Source organism: Schistocerca nitens, chromosome 10, assembly GCF_023898315.1.
Source record: "Schistocerca nitens isolate TAMUIC-IGC-003100 chromosome 10, iqSchNite1.1, whole genome shotgun sequence".
NCBI classification, from domain to species: Eukaryota; Metazoa; Arthropoda; class Insecta; order Orthoptera; family Acrididae; genus Schistocerca; species Schistocerca nitens.
In genome coordinates this window covers 14,079,077-14,101,712 of record NC_064623.1, presented here as the reverse complement: position 1 = coordinate 14,101,712, position 22,636 = coordinate 14,079,077, and the positions used below count along the sequence as shown (strand labels likewise).

The 22,636-nt window shown below is 42.3% G+C and overlaps 1 protein-coding gene across 2 annotated transcripts in view; it reads right to left on the bottom strand.

The window, feature by feature from the left end:
• Positions 1 to 18,522, bottom strand: part of LOC126210275 (endoribonuclease Dicer-like) — a 334,521-nt gene extending 315,999 nt beyond the window's left edge. For both annotated transcript variants that reach the window (XM_049939469.1, XM_049939471.1), the window contains exon 1: positions 18,492 to 18,522. The gene's annotated coding sequence lies outside the window, so the exon portion shown is untranslated. The remainder of the gene's footprint in view (positions 1 to 18,491) is intronic.
• Positions 18,523 to 22,636: the final 4,114 nt, after the last annotated feature.

Genomic DNA, 22,636 nt, shown 5'->3' with positions numbered 1-22,636 from the left:
CAGCGCATACTCCGCTGTAGAGTGAAAATTTCATTCTAACTCACTAGGCGTTCAAGGAACTTGCAGAGGGTATTGGTAAGGCTAATTGGATGGTAGCTATCCAACTGAAGAGGTGGATTCCCATGATTCAACACTGGAATAACAATGCTTTCCTGCCACTGGGTAGGAAATATCCTCTCACTCCATAGCTGGTTGACAAGGGTCAATATACGACAGTGGCCAACCACCAATAACTGAGGGAGCATTTGGTTATGTATCCGATCCGGTCCGGGAGCCGTGTCGGGACAAAGGGTGAGGGCGCTGGCGAATTCCCATTCGCTAAATGGGGCAGTGTAATGCTGCAAGCAGCGAGAAACAAAAGACAAAGGCAGTTGTTCCGAGTGCTCTTTCAGGAGGAGGAATGTGGATGGATACTGAATCAATGCAGAGGCTTGGGCAAAGTGTTGAGCAAAAAGCTCTGCAACAAAGTCCAGACGGGTAAGGACAACACCATGCACAGAAATTCCTGCAACGCCGGTGGGAAGACGTTGGCCAAAAATTCACCCGAGTTTTGCCCAGACTTGCGAAGAGGGAGTGTGCGGTCCTATGGCAGCCACATATCGTTCCCAACAAATCCGTTTCTGAAATTTGATTAGGTAATGGGCCCGGGCGCAGAATCGTTTAAAGACCAGGAGAGAAGTAGAAGGGTGCCGCTTTAAGCATTGAAGAGCATGGCGGTGGTCTTTTATGGCCACAGCAATTTCCAGAGTCCACCAAGGGACCATCTTCCAATGGGGGGGAGCCCGAGAAAGAAGGGATGGCAGAAACATCTGCAGAAAGAATGGCGGCAGTCAAAGTCTGTGTAGATTCATCAATACTACTGTGTGGTAGTACAGGAGGGATGGTAGCAGAGGAGAAATCAGCCCAATCAGCTTTAGAGAAGGCCCACCTGGGAGGGTGACGGAGCGAGACACACTGAAGGAAGGTCAAAACAATTGGGTAACGATCACTGTCATCGTGGACACCCCACTGAATGGAGGGAAGAAGGCCGGGACTGCAGATGGAGAGGTCAATGGCAGAGAAAGTACCGTGTGCCACACTAAAGTGTGTGGGAGTGCCGGTCCTTAGAAGACAGAGTCAAGCCCTGCCAGAACAGCTTCAACTGTCCTGCCCAGGGCAGTAGTCATGTGACTATCCCAAAGAGAGATGTGGGCAATAACGTCCCCTAGAAGCAGGAAGGAAGAAGGGAGTTTTTGAAGAAGGGTGGTTAGGGCAAGGGATGTAGGTGGCCTGTCAGGCAGGAGGTAGAGATTACAGACTGTGATTGGAGTGGACAGATGGACCCTGACAGCAATTGCTTGTAGAGTAGTATGAAGGGGAACCCATTTACTAACAATGTCCTTGCAGACCAAGATGCAAACACCACCAGAAGCCTGCAAGGGCCAATTCAGTTGACAGAAAACGTGGAACCCACAAAGGGTGGGTGAGTAAGAATTGACAAAAAGGATCTCCTGGAGAGCAATGCAAGCAGCAGAGTAGGAGGAAAGAAGGGGCTGCAACTCCGGGAGGTGACGCAAATAGCTATTACAATTCCACTGGAGGATTCTCAAGCTGGAGTCCAAATGGGAAGTGGACGGACAGGAGCTGGTCATGCCGCCAAGTCGCCATCCGTCACCGATAAGGATGGGGTAATGTCCATATAGGTGGGGTCAGACTCTGTTGGTTCATTGGCTGGAGGAGGGGAAGGCGGCCCTTGTTCTTGTATTTCTGCTTCTTCTCTTGTGAAGGAAGAGATGGGCAGACTGCAGCGATGTTGGGCACGGAATTACACCTGGCAATCTTGGCGCCCACTGGCCGTGGATTGCGTGGCCAATGTGGAGCTGCAGATCACCTTTCAGGGGGGTGCCAGGAAGAGGAGTCCTGGGAGGGAGCTCCAGTACTGGCGGCTGCCGAAGAAGGAGAGCGCTTCTCCAGTGGGGGAGGGGGAGCAGCACCCGACGGGGTGGGTATGGGTACTGATTGGGAGGGGGGAGGGGAGTGGGAGAGAGAGGCGGAAGGTGTGGGATGAATGGGGCGGGGCTGGGAAGACAAGGGGGTACGAGGGGGAAAGGGCATAACTGAAGCAAAAGTAGTAGGCACAGGACGGAGACAGTCATACTTTCCACAAGCCTCGGTGTTCGTAAATCGATCTAAGATCTTGTACTCTTGAATACTACTACTACTACTACTACTACCACTACTAGGCTCTAGAGCCCTTGAAGGGCCTTGGCCTGCATCACAATATCCTGCCATTCTACCCGATCCATGCATTTCCATCTTGTACTCTTGAATCCGTCATTCTTTCACATACACCGGGCATGCTGGTGAACGTGGAGGATGCTGCGCATTACAATTTACGCACACTGGCGGGGGAGGACAGGCTTTCTCCTCATGGAAGTCACCGCAGAGGGGATCATTGGTGCAGCGGGAAGACATGTCCAAACCGTAAGCATTTAAAGCATCTAATCGGTGGTGGAGTGTAAGGTTTTACATCACACCGATACACCATCACCTTTACCTTCTCTGGGCGGGTATCCCCCTCGAAGGCCAGGATAAAGGTGCCTGTATCGGCGCGATTGTTTTCAGGGGCTCGCTTTATACGGCGGATAAATCGGACTCCCCACCACTCGAGGTTCGCATGGAGCTCCTCGTCAGTTTGGAGAAGAAGATCCCGTAGGAAAATGATGGCCTGTAGACAGTAGAAGGTGTCTTTATGAGCAAAGAAGTGGACTGCGTTTTACTCGTGGAGTCCACTTCACCATACTTATCTGCAATTGTCTCCACGAAAAACAAAGGTTTGGTCGTGGCAAAACTTTTGACACCTGTCCTGGTACAAACCAGGTACCAAGGGAAAGGTATCAACCCAAGCTGGTGAACTTGACCCTCTTCTCAGGGGGTGGCCAGGAAGGAGAAGGCCGAAGGATCAGAAGAAAGAGTATCATGTCTTCTATCACTCTTAGAGACGGCCACAGAATGGCCAGGATGTTGAAGCTTTTGTTGCTTCATGCCCTAGTACCACCCACTCTGACCAGGGGCTCACTCCGTGGGCACCACCCAGCCACAGCAAGGGCCGTCTGGCACGGCGGCCATTGCCGGGAGTTTTGATGCCTCAAAGTGATGAGCATCAACTCCTTGGCATACACGAGGCATTAACAGCTCAGGTACTAGCAGTGTGATCCCTGTGTTGTCAGGGGGATCAGCCAAGTGGGTACTTAACAGCCCCACCACACGGACTGGCTACTGTGCTGGTGACCTAGCAGGGAGGGGGCCAGGGTGCAACGGGAAAAGGAGGAGAGGGGGAGAGGAGCCTGCACCATGGAAACTAGGTTGGGAGTTCATCCCCAAATGGCTCACACTGTACTGAAAACGTTGGAAATGGAGGTCAAACCCCAAAGGGGACCAAAATTGCCGAATAGGAGATGGAAACAGCAAACTAAACAATAGCACAGATGAAAACAAAGCCGGGAGGATAGCCAGGTTGATATAAAGAAGTCAACCAAGAGGGAAAGGAGGGGGCAGGGAGCAAGAAACACAGACAGTGAAGGAGAGGAACAGGGATGGTAATCCAGTCTGGAAAAAGGAAGGAGACTGCAATTGCTCGGGGCCCTGTGCATGCCACACACGTGCCCACAAAAAGGACTGTGGGCCCCCTGGGGGAAGCAGTCTAGGGATAATACAAGGAATCTAAATCTGGATGGCCAGAGGCAGCTGTACAGTTTCTGATACAGAAATTTGAAAGTAATAGACGCTTGCCCACCGTGCATAAATCATAGCATGGTGTCAGTTAACAAGTTCACATTTAGTTGTACAGTAATCACAGCCCTCATAATGCTGCCTCTTTTGGATGAAATATTCACATTTACAGTAAGTACAGTAATTATACTGTCCCCGTGTGCTGAGAGCATAAAAAAATATCAAAGAGATGCTCACAAACAAAAAGTTAGATGCACTGCATATGGTGGATAAAAGAGAACTGATGAAAAATGTTGCCACTGAATTTGGTCTTACAACTTTAACAGTGTCAGATCGGAAGAATAACCAGAAATAAAACTTTTGTTTTGAAAGAATGGCAAAGAGTAGTTTAGAGAGTCAGGGACAGGAAAAGGCAAAGATGATGAACTTTTTACATGGTTTAGCAGAAAAGAAGGAAAGTGGCATTCCAATTTCAGGCCCGATATTGCAGGAAAAAACCTTATACAAACAAGAAGCTTTCAAATTTTGATTGTAGCTTCACAGTCTGTCAAGGTTGGTTAAACTCTGGAACGATCAACACGGTGTACGTCAGCTGTCCAAAATCAAACTACTATGTCATCAGTCCCATTTTCCCCAAACAGATAGGATTACATGTCTGTAGATCAGCGACAGACTAGACCGCTCTGAACCCAGGGGAAGAAAACCCCAAGGTCTAAAAAAGGTCACTGGAGGTCAGATAAGGGACAAAAGAAGAAAGGGAGACAGAGGAAGAAAGAAGGCAAGATGCCCTACCTATGGAGCAGCTGGAAGCCCCAGAATGCAGAGTCCATTGAGGGGACATACACGCTCTTCGAGAGTTGCTTTCCATTCTAAACAGGGTACTAGCAGTAATTGACAGCCCAGGTGGCTGACTAGTGGGATAAGGATATCATGTAGAACAAAGTGGGAATTATATCAAAATGTTAGAAGTAGTCGCAATCAAGCTACAGTAGCCCGTTACAAACAGTATTGTAAGGTGCTTAAAAATGTTATTAGGATGGCAAAGAGTATGTGGTATGCAAATAGAATAGCTAATTCACAAGATAAAATTAAAACGATATGGTCAGTTGTGAAGGAAGTGTCTGGTCAGCAGCATAAGGTCGACGATATAAAGTCAGTTTGCAGTAAAAATGTTTCTGTTACTGATAAATCAGATATATGTACAGTATTTAACAACCATTTTCTGAGCATTGCTGGTGAATTAAATAAAAATTTAGTTTCTACAGGAAATCATATAACTTTCTTGGCAAATGCCTTTCCAAGATTGATGTCTGAAACACTCCTCTGTGATAGAGACAAGAGGGAGATTGAGTCAATAATTAAATCACTGAAGACTAAGGACTCTCGTGGTTATGATGGATTGTCTAGCAGAATGTTAAATTACTGTGCTGCACATGTTAGCCCTGTATTTAGCCATATTTGTAATTTTTCCTTTAGGAATGGTCAGTTTCCTGAGCGATTAAAGTACTCAGCAGTAAAGCCGCTTTATAAAAAGGGAGAAAGGGATAATGTATATAATTTTAGACCTATTTCTATGCCCTCAGTGTTTGCAAAAGTTATAGTAAAGGCTGTGTATGTAAGGATACATTATCATTTTATATCATATGATTTGCTATCAAATGTACAGTTCATCTCTAGAAGTCGTTTAAAAAGTGAAAATGCTATATTCTCTTTTCTCTGTGAGGTACTGGATGGGCTATACAAAAAGTTTCGAACGCTTGGGATATTTTTTGATTCACTAAGGCATTTGATTGTGTTGATCTCATATTATTGCTCCAGAAGTTGGACCATTACGGAATACAGGAAGTAGCTCACAATTGGTTCACCTCTTACTTCAGCAACAGGCAGCAAAAGGTCATTATTCACAATGTTGATAACGGCTGTGATGTGGGATCTGAGTGGGGTACTGTCAAGTGGGGGGTGCCCCAGGGATCGGTGTTGGGGCCGCTCCTGTTCCTTATTTATATAAATGATATGCCCTCTAGTATTACGGGTAACTCTGAAATATTTCTGTTTGCTGATGACACTAGCTTGGTAGCAAAGGATGTTGTGTGCAACACTGACTCTGTTTCAAATAGTGCAGTACATGACCTCAGTTCATGGCTTGTAGAAAATAAACTAACGTTAAATCACAGTAAGACTCAGTTTTTACAGTTTCTAACACACAATTCAACAAAACCTGACTTTTTAATTTCACAGAATGGGGATATGATTAGTGAAACTGAACAGTTAAAATTTCTAGGTGTTCAGATAGATAGTAAGCTGTCGTGGAAAGCCCATGTTCAGGATCTTGTTCAAAGACTTAACACTGCCATTTTTACTATTCGAACGGTATCAAAAGTGAATGATACTTCCGACACAAAAATTAGTCTACTTTGCTTATTTTCATTCGCTTATGTCGTATGGTATTATATTTTGGGGTAACTCTTCCCATTCTACAAGGATATTTTTGGCTCAGAAATGGGCGGTTTGGGCAATTACTGATGTGAGTTCACGAACTTGTCAACCTCTGTTCACGAGTCTGAGTATTTTGACATTGGCCTCTCAATATGTATATTCCTTATTGTCGTTTCTTTTTACCAATATTAGTTTATTCTCAAGAGTAACCAGCTTTCACTTGGTTAATACTTGGCAGAAATCAATCCTGTATTTGGATCAGACATCCTTAACTCTTGTGCAAAAAGGTGTGCAGTATACTGCTGCATCCATTTTCAATAAGCTGCCACTCTAATTCAAAAATCTTAGCAGTAATCCACACGCTTTCAAATCGAAACTGAAGAGTTTCCTCATGGGTCACTCCTTTTACTCTGTCGAGGAGTTCCTTGAAAAATTAAGCTGAATCTTATTTATTGTATTGCTGATAGGGTTTACTTAAACTTATGGACTGACTTTTTTCAGGTTCATGAACATTTACTTCTATCTGTTATTACTTTTATGTTGTAATTTCATGTACTGACACGTTCCATGACCTGGGAGATTTGTTCCTCAATTTGGTCCTACGGAACTTGATGTGTAAATAAAAAATAAATAAATCCCAAGCCCCCAACACTTACCATAGGTACTCCACTAAGAAACTGCCTAGGAAAGACTAGCAATACTGGCCCGGTCTGGTAAAAGGAGGCGACAGTGTTCTTGCCAGAACCTCGATGGACTGGTAAGGTTAAGTGACCTCCCAGTAAGAGAGTGGTAAAAAGACTCCTTCACAAATAAAATGTAAAACTGTGTCTGCTGCTGAGGCATTGTCTCCTAGCAAGTCAGGGAGACTAAGAGTCTGCCACAGAGCAGCTAGGTTGGGAGAGTCCAGAAATATGTGGACCACTTTCAAATGAGAGCCTCACAATGGAGGAGATGACCACGAGTCAGCGAAGTATGGCCAATGTGGAGCCAGCAAAGGATGGTAGAGCCCTTGCAAGAGGCCGACCTCCACAGATTTGTAGTCTCCTTTATCACCTGTAGTTTGTCTTGTGAGTCAGAGTGAGCTATTCCGTAATCCAGATTCCTAAAACTTGACAACATAATATTGACTGGAAGTCTGTTTCCAGAATACTGATCTCAAGTCAATTTACTGGTAGCCAGTTTGGTCAGGCTATCTGGCAGTTCGTTCCCCAGGATCCAAACGTGGCGTGGGGTCCAGCCGAAGATCACTGAGTGTCCACATTGTTCGAGGGCATAAGGGAAACCTGAATAGTAATGACCACGGGATGGAGAGGGCAGGACTAGTTGAGAGCCTGCTAACTGTTCGAGGAGTCGCTGCAGATGAGAAAGGACCCATCAGCGTACAGACAGATATGATCAAGAGCACAAGAGATGGCTACTAACTCCACAGTGAAAAAATTACACCCATCCACCAAGAAGCACACGAGTATGCTGTTCACAGGGCTAGTTCAAAAGGTTTCTGTCACAAGTCGCAGTGGCATATTGGATCCAGTATCCACAATATACCAGACTCCCATAATCGAGACAGGATTGTATCAGGACCTTATAAAGTTGTAGAAACATTGTGCGATCTGCACCCCAGCTGGTGTTACTCAGGCAGGAAAGTGTATTAAGGTGCAGCCAGCACATTTGCTTAAGCTGGCGAAGATGGGGAATATGCATCAACCAAGAATCGAAGACCGATCCTAAAAAGTGATAAATCTCCATCACACTGAGTATTTGGTCATAGCGGTAAAGTTCTGGTTGTTGGTGAATGGTACAACATCGACAGAAGTGTGTGGCGTGATTCTTGGCGGCCGAAAACCAAAAGCCACAGGTGAGGGTCCACCACAGTGGAGAGCCTTGTGGAACCCCATTCTCTTGGAGACGCAGGGGGGGGGGGGGGGGGAGGAGGTTAACACAACTCGAACCCGGAACATACGGTGCGACAGGAGTTCTGATTGAATATTGGGAGTGACACCTGAACACCCTCCCCCTCCCCCTCCCCCCCTCGTGTTAGGTAGCAAGGAAGTGGTATCAACATGTTGTGTCATAAGCCTTTTGCAGGTTGAAGAAGATGGCTGTAAGGTGTTGACATTGTGTAAAAGCAGTTCAGATGGCAGACTCCTGGTAAAACACATTATGAGTAGTGGAATGGCCTTGCCGAAAACCACCCTGGGATGAAGCCAGATGACCCCGAGACTCAAGGAGCCAACAGAGCCACCGGCTCACCACGTGTACAAGCAACTTACAGAGAACAGTGCTGAGACTTATTGGGCGATAACTGTCCTGCTCTAAAAGGTGCTTAACCAGTTCCAGTACTGTGACGATGACGAGTCATCACCATTGCAATGGTAACTTGCTCTCACTTCAGATGCAGTTAAAAATGGCAAGGATATGACATTGACAATCCACAGATAGGTGTTTGAGTATTTGGGTTTGGATGCTGTCAGACCCTAGGGCTGTATCAGAGCAGTGGGCTAGGACACTGATGAATTCCCATTTGCTGAAGGGAGCATTATACGGCTCCAGGTGATGTATAGTAACAGACAGTAGCCTTCACTCCACCCACTGTTTTAGGACACAAAAGACAGGTTGATAAGTCACAGACGCAGAGGCTCGAACATAATGAAGAGCAAAATGATCAGCAATGGCATCTCGGCACGTGTAGACACTGCCATTCAAAGTAATACCAGGTACACCTCCAGGTGTGTGGTATCCATAGGGATATCAGACCTTTGCCCAAACTTGCAAAGGGGAGATACATGGTTCACAGGTTGAAACATACTATTCCCAACATTATCGCTTCTATCATTTTATTAGGTGTCAGACTCTGCCAAGGAGCTACTTAAAGGCAAATGAGGTGCTCTAATGACGGGTGCCACTTATAGGATTGGAGAGCCTGCCTTCAATCTCTAATGGTCTCTACGACTTCTGAGACTGCCGAGGCACTGTCTTCAGTCGGTGCACACCTAAGGAACAGAGGATCGCCAAATCAGCTTCCGAAAGAATGGCTGTATTTATATTCTGAACTACCTCATTGATACCTTTATGCAGCAGAGAGCAAAGGGTGACGAGAGGCGAAAGCACCCCAGTCAACACAGTTGAGAGCTATCTGGGCACTTGTCCATGGGAGTCACACTGAGTGAGGGACAGGAAGGTCGGTAAGTTGTCACAACCACACAGGTCATCGTGGACTCTCCAGTGGAAGAACGAGAGAAGACAAGGGCTGCAAATGGAAAGGTCAATGGTCAAGAAAGTTCAGTGCGCCACACCGAAGTGTGTGGGGGGCACCAATATTCAAGAGGCAGATGTCAAGTTGTGCCAGTAAGTTTTCAAGGTCTTTACTGCAGCCAGTCATCGTGGTTCCACCCCAGAAAGGGTTATGGGAATTGAAGACCTAGGACCATGAAATATGAGGGGAGCTGAGAAACCAATGCAAACAATATGTTCTGAGACATTTCACCATCAGAAGGGAGGTAAATATTGCAGATTGTAATATACCAAAATGCCCTTATCCGAACAGTCACAGCCTCTCAAGGTGCAGTAAGAGGTTCAAGTTCACTATATAGTGTGTCCAGAACATATGTGCAAACTCTGCCCAACACCCTGCAGATAGCACGATTCTTGTAATATCCCTGGTATCCACGAAGGGTTGGGGTCAACGTTGCTGCAAACCAAGTCTCCTGAAGGGCAATGCAGAAGGTAGGGGAAGTGCTTAAAAGATGCCGTAGCTCAGACAGATGGTGGAAAAAACCATTACAATTGCACTGGAGAACAATGTTGTCGATGTACTGTGAGACCATGAAGGAGCCAAGGAGGCAGGTTATGCCCTAGGGTCACATGCTGTCACTGGTAGAGGGGTTATGGCATTAATACACATAGGTTCTGGGCTCCATTGTATGGTGCGACCTGGGGTCACATGGGCCGCTTGGACTGCCTGCCTCTGCCACAGGAATGGAACAGGTGGGGTCTGGTGTTATGGGGGGGGGGGGGGCACTGTAGGGTCTTTATTCTTGGAGGACTACTACTTATCTTTCTTTCCTTAGAGGATTTGGATGATTGTGAGGATTACACTGGGTCAGTTTCAAATAATGATGATTAAGAAGCCACACGACCAGCAGCCTTTGGCTCCTTCAGTCACTGGCTGGCATCCGGTTGTAGACTAGCAGAAACCTTGGAAGGAAGTATCACAAGGGACCTCCTCCATGGCGAGAGAAGCCGGAGGAAGATGGTTGTCTCCATCTGGGAGATGGGGACCAATGTCCCTAGTGGGTGGGAAGCCAACAATCCCAAAGTAGGCATGGGGGAAGCAGTAAGAGGAGAGCCCCCAAGTATCACGGGGCAGGCATGGTCAAGTGGCCCTTACAGCCCACTGTACACGGTCTTAACAGGCGGGAGTACCATCACCAAAGGGGGGCAATCTCGTCATAGCTGTGGCATATGACATTGTTTTACATGCTGAATGCAACTGTTTGCACATTTTCTTGGCCTCTTGGTAAGTTAGTTTGTCCAGAATCTTGGATTCTTGTATTTTCTTCTCTCTCTGGAAAACAGTGCAGTTTTGTGAGCACGGAGGCTGGTGTTTTCCACAGTTGACACAGATGGAGAGAGGGGCACAAGGAAGATTTGCATGCAGCACTCTTCCACAGCCTCTACAGATGGGGATAACTTTGTTATGTGAAGACTTGTGCCCAAATTTCAAACATTGAAAGCACCAGTTGTGTGGGGATGGGGGTAACATATGGTATTACGTCACATCAGTATACCATCATGTTGGCAATAGTGAACCTACTATCCTTTGGCCTCCTATGTACACGACGAAATATACACCCACCCGCATCAAGTTGGTGTGTAGCACATCATTAGATGGCAAGAGCAGGTCTCAGTGGAAAACGATGCCCTGAACCATATTTAGACTATTATGGGGAGTGATAGTCACCAGTGCGTCACACAGCTTGTTACAAGCGAGCAGCACCTGTGACTGCGCAAAGGATGACATTTTGATCAAAACTGACCCACTTTTCAGTCTTTCTACAACTGCATCTCTATCTACATCAGTATTCTGCAAACACTGGGAGGTGCATGGCAGAGGGTACATCACAATGTACCAGTTATTAGGGTTTCTTCCTGTTCCATTCATGTATGTGTGTAGGAAGAATAATTGTTTGAATGCCTCTACGCATGCAGTAATTATTCTAATCTTATTGCCGCAGTCCCTATGTGAGAAATACATATGGAGTTGTAATATATCCCTAGAGTAATAAATTAAAGTCAGATCTTAAAACTTTGCTAACAGACTTTCTCTGGATAGTTTATGCCTGCTTCCAAACGTAAGTTAAGACATCAGTATCTCTGTGACACTCTCCTGTCGATTAAACAAACCTGTGACTATTTGTGCTGCCCTTCTCTGTATGCGTTCAATATACCCAGTTAGACCTATCTGGTACGGGACTCACACACTTGAGCAATTTTCTAGGATGGGTCACACGAGTGATCTGTAAGCAATCTCTTCTGTGGACTGATTGCACTTCCCCTGTATTCTACTAATAAACTGAAGTCTACCATCTGCTTTACCCAAGACTGAAGCTGTGGGATCATTCCATTTCACATCCCTACAAAGTATTACACTCTGGTATTTGTAGGTGTTGGCCGATTCCAACAGTGACTCACTGATATTATAGTCATAGGATACCACGTTTTTTTCACTTTGTGATTGCAAAATTTTACATTTCTGAACATTTAGAGCAAGTTGCCAATCTCTGCATCATGCTGAAATCTCATCAAGATCTGACTGAATATTTATGATGCTTCTCTCCGACAGTACTTCCTTATAGATAACTGCACCACCTGCAAAAAGCCTAATTTTACCATTAATATTGTCTGCAAGACCATTAATGTACAACATGAATGGCAAGGGTTACAACACACTTGCCTGGGGCACACCCGAAGTTGCTTTTACATCTAATGATGACTCTCTATCCAAGATGACATGCTGTATTCTCTCTACCAAAAAGTCCTCAATCTCAACACAAATTTCACTTGATAACCCATATGATCATGCTTTTGACAATAAGCGTAGGTGCTGTACTGAGTCAAATGCTTTCCAGAAATCAAGAAACACACTGCATCTACCTGGTTGCCTTGATCCAAAGCTTTCAGTATGTCACGAGAAAAAGATGGGTTTCACATGATAGGTGTTTTCGAAATCCATGCTGGTTGGCACTGAGGAGGTCGTTCTGTTCGTGATACCTCACTATGTTTGACCTCAGAACATGTTATAAGATTCTAAAACAAATCAATGTCAAGGATATTGGACAGTAGTTTTGTGGATGACTCCACAAACCCTTCTTGTAGAGAGGTGTGTCTTGTGCCTTTTTCAAGAACTGGGCATGGTTTTTTGTTCAAGGGATCTGTGATAGATTACAATCAGAAGATAGGCTAACTCAGGCAAATTCAGTATAGAATCTGATAGGCCTGGAGCTTTGTTCAGTTTTTACAATTTCAGCTGCTTCTCAACACCACACTGGCACTAATACTTATTTCATTCATATTTTCAGTGGTACAAGGATTAAATTGGGGCAATTCTCCTGGGTTTTCCTCTATAAAGGAACATTTGGAAACGGATTTAAGCATTTCAGTTTTTGCTTGGCAACCCTCAATTTCAGTTCCTCCCTCTTTCACCAAAGACTGGACACTAACTTTGGTGCCACTAACAGCCTTTACATACACTCATAATTTCTTTTGACTTCATGAAATGTCATTTCACATTATTTTGCTAGGGTAGTCATTGAAGGCATCATGCATTGCTATCTTGACAGCCAAATGAGTTGCATTTGGCATCTATCTATAGCCCTTTCTATCTATAGACTTTGTTTTACACTTATTATGCAGTAATCTGTTTCTTTAGAAGTTTTTGTACAGTGACTGTATACCACGGACGTTCCTTCCTATTATGAACTGTTCTACTACGTGCATATCTATCGAGTGTGTGATCAACTATTCTTTTAAACCTGAGCCAGAGTTTCTCTACATGCTCCTGACCTGTGCTGATAGTTTCAAGTTCCTCACTAAGATATGATACTACTAACTTTTTATCTAGTGTAATGAACATATATATCTTTCTGCTTGCTTTAGTTGTCCTTTGTACTCTGGTAATCATTGTTGCCACAACCGCGTCATGGTCAGTGATACCATTTCCACTGTGGACATCCTCAAAGAGGTAAGGTCTATTTGTTGCCATTAGATCCAATATATTTCCACCATTAGTGGGGTTTCTAACTATCTGTTCTAGGTAGTTTTTAGAGAAGGCATATAGTACAATCTCAGGGAATGTCTTACCACGTCCACTACGAATTACAGAGCTGTAATTTTCCCAATTAATTGTTGGATGATTAAAGTCTCCACTGCCGGTTACAGTATGATTGGAAAACTTACGTGCAAGTGAGATTTTCTCTAATGTTTTCAGTTACATGGGTGACAGAAGGATACAATTATCATTTTATGCCCACCCCGGATACTGAGCCTTACCCAAAGTCTCACATGCTGCTTCACTTTCTATCTCAGTAGATTTGAGTTTCTTGTCTACTGCGACTAATAAAATCTTTGGATACCAACTTAAATTATCCCCAAAAATCTCATTGCTCTCAATTTCAGGTTTCAATCATCTTTCTGTACCTAGTATTATGTGAGCTTGACTGCTTTCCAAGAGCACTTCAAACTCTGGCAATTTGTTGTGAATGCTTCAGCAGTTTACCATTAGGAATTTAATACTCTCACCTGCAGGAGGCATTTCTTTCAGTTTTACACTGATATTTCTCGGTTTCCTACAGCTATCTCTATCTGGACTGGATGGACAGTCACCTAATTTAAAAAACCAAGTGCAAACTAAGTAAAGGGGAGAATATTCTTCTGCATGCCATTTAGCCCTTCCTCCTGTAGCATTGCCATCACAAAGGAACATTTCAGGGTCGTATCTCTCTGCATTAAAACAGAACTTTCCTTCCATAGATACTGATGGGGCCGTATGGCCACTAGTGGGAAATAACTTCATCTGCTTCATTTGGGCCTCATCTGCGTTGGTGCCACCCACACCGGACAAGGGCTCTATCCATGAGCACCACCCAGCCTCAGCAATGGATACCTGGCCAGTGATCTGTTGCTCGAGTCCCTGTGCCCCAGTGATGAATGGCAAAAACTCCTTGGCATACATAGGGAGTTTTCAGTTGTGGAACTAACAGTGTGATCCCTGTTTAGTCAGAGGCCTACCACTGTGCAAGTACTTGAAGACTGACCCACAACGGGATGGCTATTGTGCCAGAGTTTCCATAATCTGGATGACCTATAGTCCTACCGGTCTGGGTAAACAAGGTTCCACTTCCCCTGTATAGGTGTGTGTGTGTGTGTGTGTGTTTGTTGGTTCTGAAGAAAAAACCATACAAATATGCACCAAAACACATATCAGCAAAATTTGTTTCATTTTTGTTGTACATGCAACCACAATGAAGTAACTTCCACATGTTTTTCACACTAACATTTTCTATCTTGCTTATGTACCTGTCAAATGCTCAACAACTGACCCAGCAAGTGAGTAGGACACACATTTTTCTATTTTTACTTATTGTCTCAGATTCTGTGAGACAGTCTGAGCCAAAACTCGTGGAAAGAATCGCTACATGGACAGTTACAGGTATATTCCCCACAGGAATGAAGATTTCTCATATAATTTGCATATTGACACCAAATTATAGAGAAAGTTCTCAAATACTGCAAGGAGCTCCTGTACAAGAGTGACAAGGAAGCCTTCCTACGTAGACTGGAAAATTTGAAGTTTTTAATTTCTAGAGCTAACCTCGAAAATCATCAAGAGAACACCAACTTTCATGGCTACAATGTGCAACTGTCCGAATGCGTAGTTAACTGTCACCTCAAAAAAATAAAGTAAAAGTTATTTTTGTGTGTTTGCCAGTGTGTCTTCAGTGCTGTTAAACAGTGAAATTCACTTGCCACACTACCATAGCATGCTGTTATAGGAGCCTGATAAAATAAAAAGAAAAGAAAAAAAGTGGAGGTGGGCTGCACTTCTTTGTCCTAACTCTCGTAGCATAATGCTACAGTACTGTGGCAAGAGGATTTAAATGTGTACCAGAATGTAGGAGTGTACCTGCAAACAAACTGCACATTAATTACTATGTAACTTTTCTTTTCTCTCAACATAGTTATCACAACTATATGACTGACCCTCACAGCATCGTTTCATGTAACATTAGTAAAAAAAGAACAACTCAAAGACACATAAATCACATTGGAAAGTTACTTTTTTAATGTGCTGCCATTGCACACCAAGGGCATGGGAGAACACAATTTTCTTTCTTTTGTTCACCTTGCCTGGTTGCTAACAAAATATTTCCACTGACATTTTCCTACTTTCACTGTTCCAAATAAACATGCAGGCTACTATATTTAGTAATTGACAAAGTGAGTCTGATAAAAGAAACATATGCAAATGAAATAGCCTGCTGTTGCTGGAGGGAGTGTAATTCAATGTAATCATGTATATAATTTGCACACAATGTATGTCATCTAGTTACAGTATGGCATATGTGACTGCTTCAACTAAAGTGCATTTTCAGTGTACCACACTCTTCTGTCAAGTGCAGTTGTTGGCAATTTGTTTCCTTTGTTCATAGCCAATTGGGTGATAGTATTCGCTAAGAAAACTAAATTTATTGACCTGAAGCGAAGTCTGAAGACTAGGTTACATTGGAAAGTGACAGTCTGGTTGAGAGTTAGCAAAGCCAATGAATCTCAACACTAAAATAACATTGGCGCCATAAATTAAAGTGTAGTGTAGCCCGAGATGCGCATTTGCCATTGCAAGTGTACTTGTATATCTTACTTCCAACTTTGGGATTTAACAGAACAACCGCTAACACAATTGCACTTTTACAGAGGTGGTGTAATGCCTGTCTCTAATTGTTGTACGATGTCTAATACTTCTGCAAACCAACAAAATGCCAAGGGAGGTAGGGCACAGGGCTCTCATATCAGAGAAGGTTCATACTGCATCCCAACTTTATGTACGTAACACAAAAGGATCAGAGGGAAAACACAGGAATACATACTGTTGGAAAATAACTGTGAAGGTTGGGACAAAATGTACTGCTGGTCAAGAAAGGTAGGTACGATCTGTGTGCCGAGTTCCAGCTAAGCATATCAGAACCATTTTTTATGACAAAATTACTATTTGCTGACGTATCTGAGGCTGTGTATTGTTCTGTCAAAGTAATTATTGTTAAGTAATACGACAATGTTTGTAACTTATATAATCATACAACACAAACATCAGTATGTTGTGCTTCTGACAAATGGATCTATAAATAAATAAAGTCACATTAAAATTGGAAAATAATGTATAATTCATGTTACTATACAGTTTAAAGACAGGACCTAATACTATAGGGAATTAAAACCAATATGCACACTCCACTTTCAGTAATTGTAAAATCCACTATGCCCTTGAAAGCACACACTTGGTCTGTTATGCAAGCTGTTTTCATGCAAACAAACATAATAGCATCCACTGCTACGAGGTAAAGACACATCATGTGTTGTAATGGCCATCTGTAATTTGCTGTATCAGAAATACAGCTTTGTAGAAAGAAAACTAGTTTTTCCATGAACAGTACCATTCCCAACCATTAAGTTGCAGTTAAAACTGTTGTAAATAAAAGATTTTCAAACTGGTCACTTTTAAGACATCATATTTGTTTCACATAATTCACATGGTTGGTTGAAAGTAGGCCTAAAGTAGTTCAGACAAATGACAGAACATAAAAGAAGGCTCTCCACAATTTTTTTAAACAAGTTACCTCCATAAATATCAACAAAAAAAGGTAGGCCAACCAGCACTGAAACAAGTCATCATGAAGTATACTGACTCCCCATTTTTGGAAATTTTAATTACTACTGAATTTAATGAAAGTAATGGTCTGTCTGCTAATTTCTGTTTAAGGTGAATCAGACCTCAACCTGTAGGCTGATCTGAATGCTGCAGTGCCTGACTGGTCACAATCCTATTCAATGTGGTATGCCTTTGCCTTCTTCCTACCTTTGACCAGATTTACCAATTCAATAATACGTGGGCCCTGCAGTTTAGCATGGACTATGAGGCAAAGTGCAATTCTGAGTATGTTACATAGTCGTATACAAGTCACTGCCAGAGGTGACAGATTTACATGTGACTGAAAAGAATCCTAAGACTGACTGATGACTGCACTTTTGGCCTATGAATTTACTGGCTGGCACCTACCCACAGCAAGATTATGGTGATAAAAAACTGAATACGAAGAATTTAAGCAATTAGTCCTAATGACAGAGAACAACAACAAAATACACCTAATTCGTGGCATCACAGAAATACTGTTCATTCACAACGTCACTTATGATGAAATGGCTATGTCTACATTTAGATCTACAATGCTATTTATTAAAACGGTAGATCTCCATGCAATCGGATCCCAGTTAATTATTCTGCTGGTAGTATGACGTAAGATTTATCTGCTCACCAAGTGAATTACGTGTTTACTGCCTCCTCCCCCCCCCCCCTCTCTCTCACTGGATAACTACCTAAATAATGCACTACCGAATCCAATCTACTACAAATTGGCTCAATATGTTATATAGGAACAAAAGGCTTCGTTGTATGCATTTACAAATTTCCACACTTAGGAAACACACGTCAGCGCTAGCACGTGCTGCAATGATCTACAGTTCAATTTCCTATCGAAATTAGCAATGTTGTAAAATTCAACACGAAATGGCATGTTATTAAACAGAGTTACTAGCGCTACTGATAAACAGGAGGCCGCAAGGCATTTTCTTCTTCTTCTTTGACACTCGCTAAAAATTATGAAGACCTCCAAATGACTTCTATCATGGAAATGTCGACACGACGGGGATTTCCCACCCACATATACAAATCGGTTGACAGTTCCGGTAATGGGATGACATGTGTATGTCAACAACAGAGTTGTTAACGTATTCTCCGGTGCCGTAACACATCAAAATCAAAACGCAATTTCAATAGCGAAATATATTATTTAAATTGGAATTGTCATAATTTTCACGCTCGAAGTTACACTCTTCTATCACTTAATAAACATAAACAATTCACCGGGATACGCATCTATGGATTGGAACAGATATACGCAAATTTCGAAACACAACCAAATGAAACTCTTCATAACATGGAAAGTCTCGTTCTTGGCGGTAGCAGTGCATATTCCATAAACATTTATCATCTACAACAACAATTTTCTACCCACCTCCGGGTTCTATCTTCACCATACCGCGACTCCAAAGATATGACTACACGTGTGCAACCTATGACAACACCATCGTGCCAACGAGCAAGTTAGCCACTCTGACAAATCATTCCATTGTACCTGGACGTCAATAAATACATTTTATCGAGCTCATTCCAAATATGATTGATGATTAACTACAGCAAGCGTAAAGACACTGTGAACAGAATGTGAATTATGGCAACGAAACTCTGTTTCGAACTTAAAGGTAGTAGCGGATGTTGTTTCTGCATTACTACACCTGTAGGCGCTAATTTTATAGGTGAGTCATGAATTCGCACTTCTTGGTACAGGTTAGGCGCTGCACAAACAATTTGTGCTCTTTCGTAACAGTATGGCAAATCAGCTGGTGATTCCCCTTCTTCCGCTTATTGAGCTCTGATCGACATATATCATTCTCAGTAAGGAAGCGATAACCGACGGCGCAGTGATCAGTCATTTTTGCCACCGTATTATCAAGCAACAAATTAATCCACCGCACGTTGCTCCGCATGTGACTTATACTAAGAAAGCAACTTCTTTTCCAATTCTGCACAGGATTTCATGGTGGCTTCTGATGCCGCAAGGTGTAAAAAAATGTGCCCATATTTTAATATCTATAGCAGTTGTGTTCCCCAAATGTCTTGGATCCCGGGTTTGAAACCATCTATGGCTTAAATTTTCGAAACCAACTACATGACATATAGTCTACTTAGGCCAGACACCAGATTGCACCATACCACAAAAAATAACACTGTAATATGGTTACAGGGTAATTATGCTGTTACATATCGGCAGTTAATATAAACTAGGACGTTATCTTTACCAGATGAATTAAATACATGGGAATGGTGTATGGAAAACAAAATGGTCGGTAACTTAAAAAAGCATTCAGTATCATTCAGGAAATAATACACGAAAAAAATGGAATAGGATCACTCACAGGAGGACTGAAGCAAAACAGACTGGAAAATGCTTTACTTTAAAAGAAGAAATTTAAGTATTAAAACTAAAAAAATGAACGCCTATGAAAGTTTCCTTTTATTGTTACAATTTTTCTACTTAAATTATTACTTTGTTTCCAAAAATTTTAACTGCTGAATATAGATTTTTAACAATGAGTTACATACTTATTCTAGTAGTTTAATATAAACTTCATCCAGAATATCTAATACAGAATTGCATCTATTTTAGAAGAAAATTTTAGTTGCTGGAGGAGAAAATCACTAGTCAAGAAACATACTAATTTAGAAAACCGATTTTTCAGAAAAAGAAGAAAAAGAGAAAAAGGGCATGAAGAAGTGCCCGACTACGAATACAAAGGCTTAGGTCGATATCGAGTCGGTCGTTGGATTTTTATCGCCTCTTACAGTTATTTGTTAATGCAGCAAATGGTGAGTTGCGGAGGGACTGGGAATTAACTTTAACATTTACGTCTCTCCCCGAAAACATATCTTGTAGTCAAAAATTGAATTAAGTCAAGGGTGTATCACCTCTAATCGACAATACCTAGTAATGCACTGTGTGACTCAAACCAACCGTCAAGATGATGACAGCTTTTCTTTACATTGTTTTGTATACCAACTGTGGGTTCAATCGTTTTTTGAAGGATTTCGTCATTCCTATTCTGACCGTAAAAATGACATGCAGATGAAGAAACGGATACTAGTGTGTGTTAATGATTTTGCAAACTGACAACTGTTTTTCTTGTTAGATTTCAGGTACGGACTAATATACATGTTCTAATTCTACCTCTATACTCTGCAAACTACCGTGAGAAGCATGGCAGAGGGTACTTTCCACTGTACCAGTTATTTGAGTTTCTTCCTATTCCATTTACGTGTGCAGTGCAGGAAGAATGACTTACTGAATGCCTCTGTGAATGCAGTAATTATTCCAATCTTATCCTCACAATCCCTAAGTGAGCGATGTATAGGGGGTTGTAGTATATACTTACACTAATCATTTTAAGTCAGTTCTTGAAACTTTGTTGATAGACTTTCTCAGGATAGCTTACGCCTATCTTCAAGAGTCCAGTTCAGTTCCTTCAGTATCTCTGTGACACTCTTCCACGGATTAAAAAAACCTGTGACCATTCGTGCTGCCCTTTTCTGTGTTCATTCAACATTCTCAGCTAGTCCTATTTGGTACAGGTCTCACCACCTGAGCAATATTCTAGAACTTGTCACACAAATGATTTGTAAGCAATCTCCCTTGTAGACTAATTGTACTTCCCCAGTATTCTACCAATAAACTGAAGTCTACCATCTGCTTTAGCCACGACTGAACCTACATAATCATTCCTCTGTATATTCCTACAAAGTGTTACACCCTGGTATTTGATGAGTTGACCGATTCCAACAGTGTCTCATCGATATTATAGTTATAGAATATACGTTTTATCGATTTGTGAAGTGCAAAATTGTACATTTCTCAACATTTAGATCAAGTTGCCAATCTCTACACCAGATTGTATTCTTATCAAGATCTAACTGAATATTTATGCAGCTTCTTTCAGATAGTGCCTCATTACAGATAACTGCATCATCTGCAAAAAGCTTGATTTTACTATTAATATTGTCTGCAAGATTATTAATATGCAATATGAACAGCAAGGCCACAACACACTTCCTTGGGGCACATCCGAAGTTACTTCTATACCTAATGATGACTCTCCATCCAAGATAACATGCTAGATATTCTGCTCAAGATGGCTGATTATGTCTGACCTCAGAATATGTTCTAAGATTCTACAACAAAACAATGTCACGGATATTGGACGGTAATAATTTCTACTGCCCCTCTTACTTCTACATCTATCGATGACTGTCCATCCAAGATAACATGCTAGATCATTCTGCTCAAGATGGCTGATTACGTCTGACCTCAGAATATGTTCTAAGATTCTACATCTTGTAGATGCATGTGACCTGTGCCTTTTTCCAAGAACTGGGCATGGTTTTTTGTTTGAGGGCTCTATGGCAGATTATAGTAAGAAGATGGGCTAAGCAAATTCAGTATAGAAGCTGACAGGGATTCCATCAAGGCCAGTAGCTTTCTTCAATTGTAACGATTTCAGCTGTTTCTCAACACTACTGACACTAATACTTATTTCATTCATCTTTCCAGCGGTACAAGGATTAAATTGGGCTAATACCCCTGGACTTTCGTTTGTAAAGAAACATTTGAAACTGAAGTTAAGCATTTCAGCTTCTTCATTAGCGTTATGTAATGTCATCAATAAAGAATTCTTTACAGAATTGAACTCACATGTATAAAAGTTCTGTTTATTTTGCAAATCAGTGAACGTGTTAGGTATTTACTTTAACCATGTAAACGAGTAAAACTTTAGATAAGGTTTGAAAACGTGTTTAAGGTTTCCTGTAAGCCTCTAAGAGGTCTGATTTTCAATCACTGTATGGATGTAGATCCACCGTGGTATAACAATCATGTACGAAAGGTACTACGGAAACAAAGAAAGCTTCATCATAGGTTTAAGAGTAGTCGAATCATAGCTGATAAGGAAAAGCTGAACGAAGCGAAAAAGAGCGTAAAGAGAGCAATGAGAGAAGCATTCAACGAATTCGAACATAAAACATTGGCAAACAATCTAAACAAGAACCCTAAAAAGTTTTGGTCATATGTAAAATCGGTAAGCGGATCTAAATCCCCTATTCAGTCACTCGTTGACCACGATGGCACCGAAACAGAGGACGACCGAAGAAAGGCAGAAATACTGAATTCAGTGTTCCGAAACTGTTTCACTGCGGAAAATCGTAACACGGTCCCTGACTTCAGCCGTCGCACGGACGCCAAAATGGAAAATATTGAAATAAACGATATCGGAATTGAGAAACAACTGCTATCACTTAGTAGCGGAAAAGCATCCGGACCAGACGAGATACCCGTAAGATTCTACAGTGATTATGCTAAAGAACTTGCCCCCTTTCTATCAGCAATTTATCGTAGATCTCTGGAAGAACGTAAAGTACCTAGCGACTGGAAGAAAGCGCAGGTCGTTCCCATTTTCAAGAAGGGTCATAAATCAGATGCGAATAATTATAGGCCTATTTCGCTTACGTCAATCTGTTGTAGAATAATGGAACATGTTTTATGTTCTCGTATTA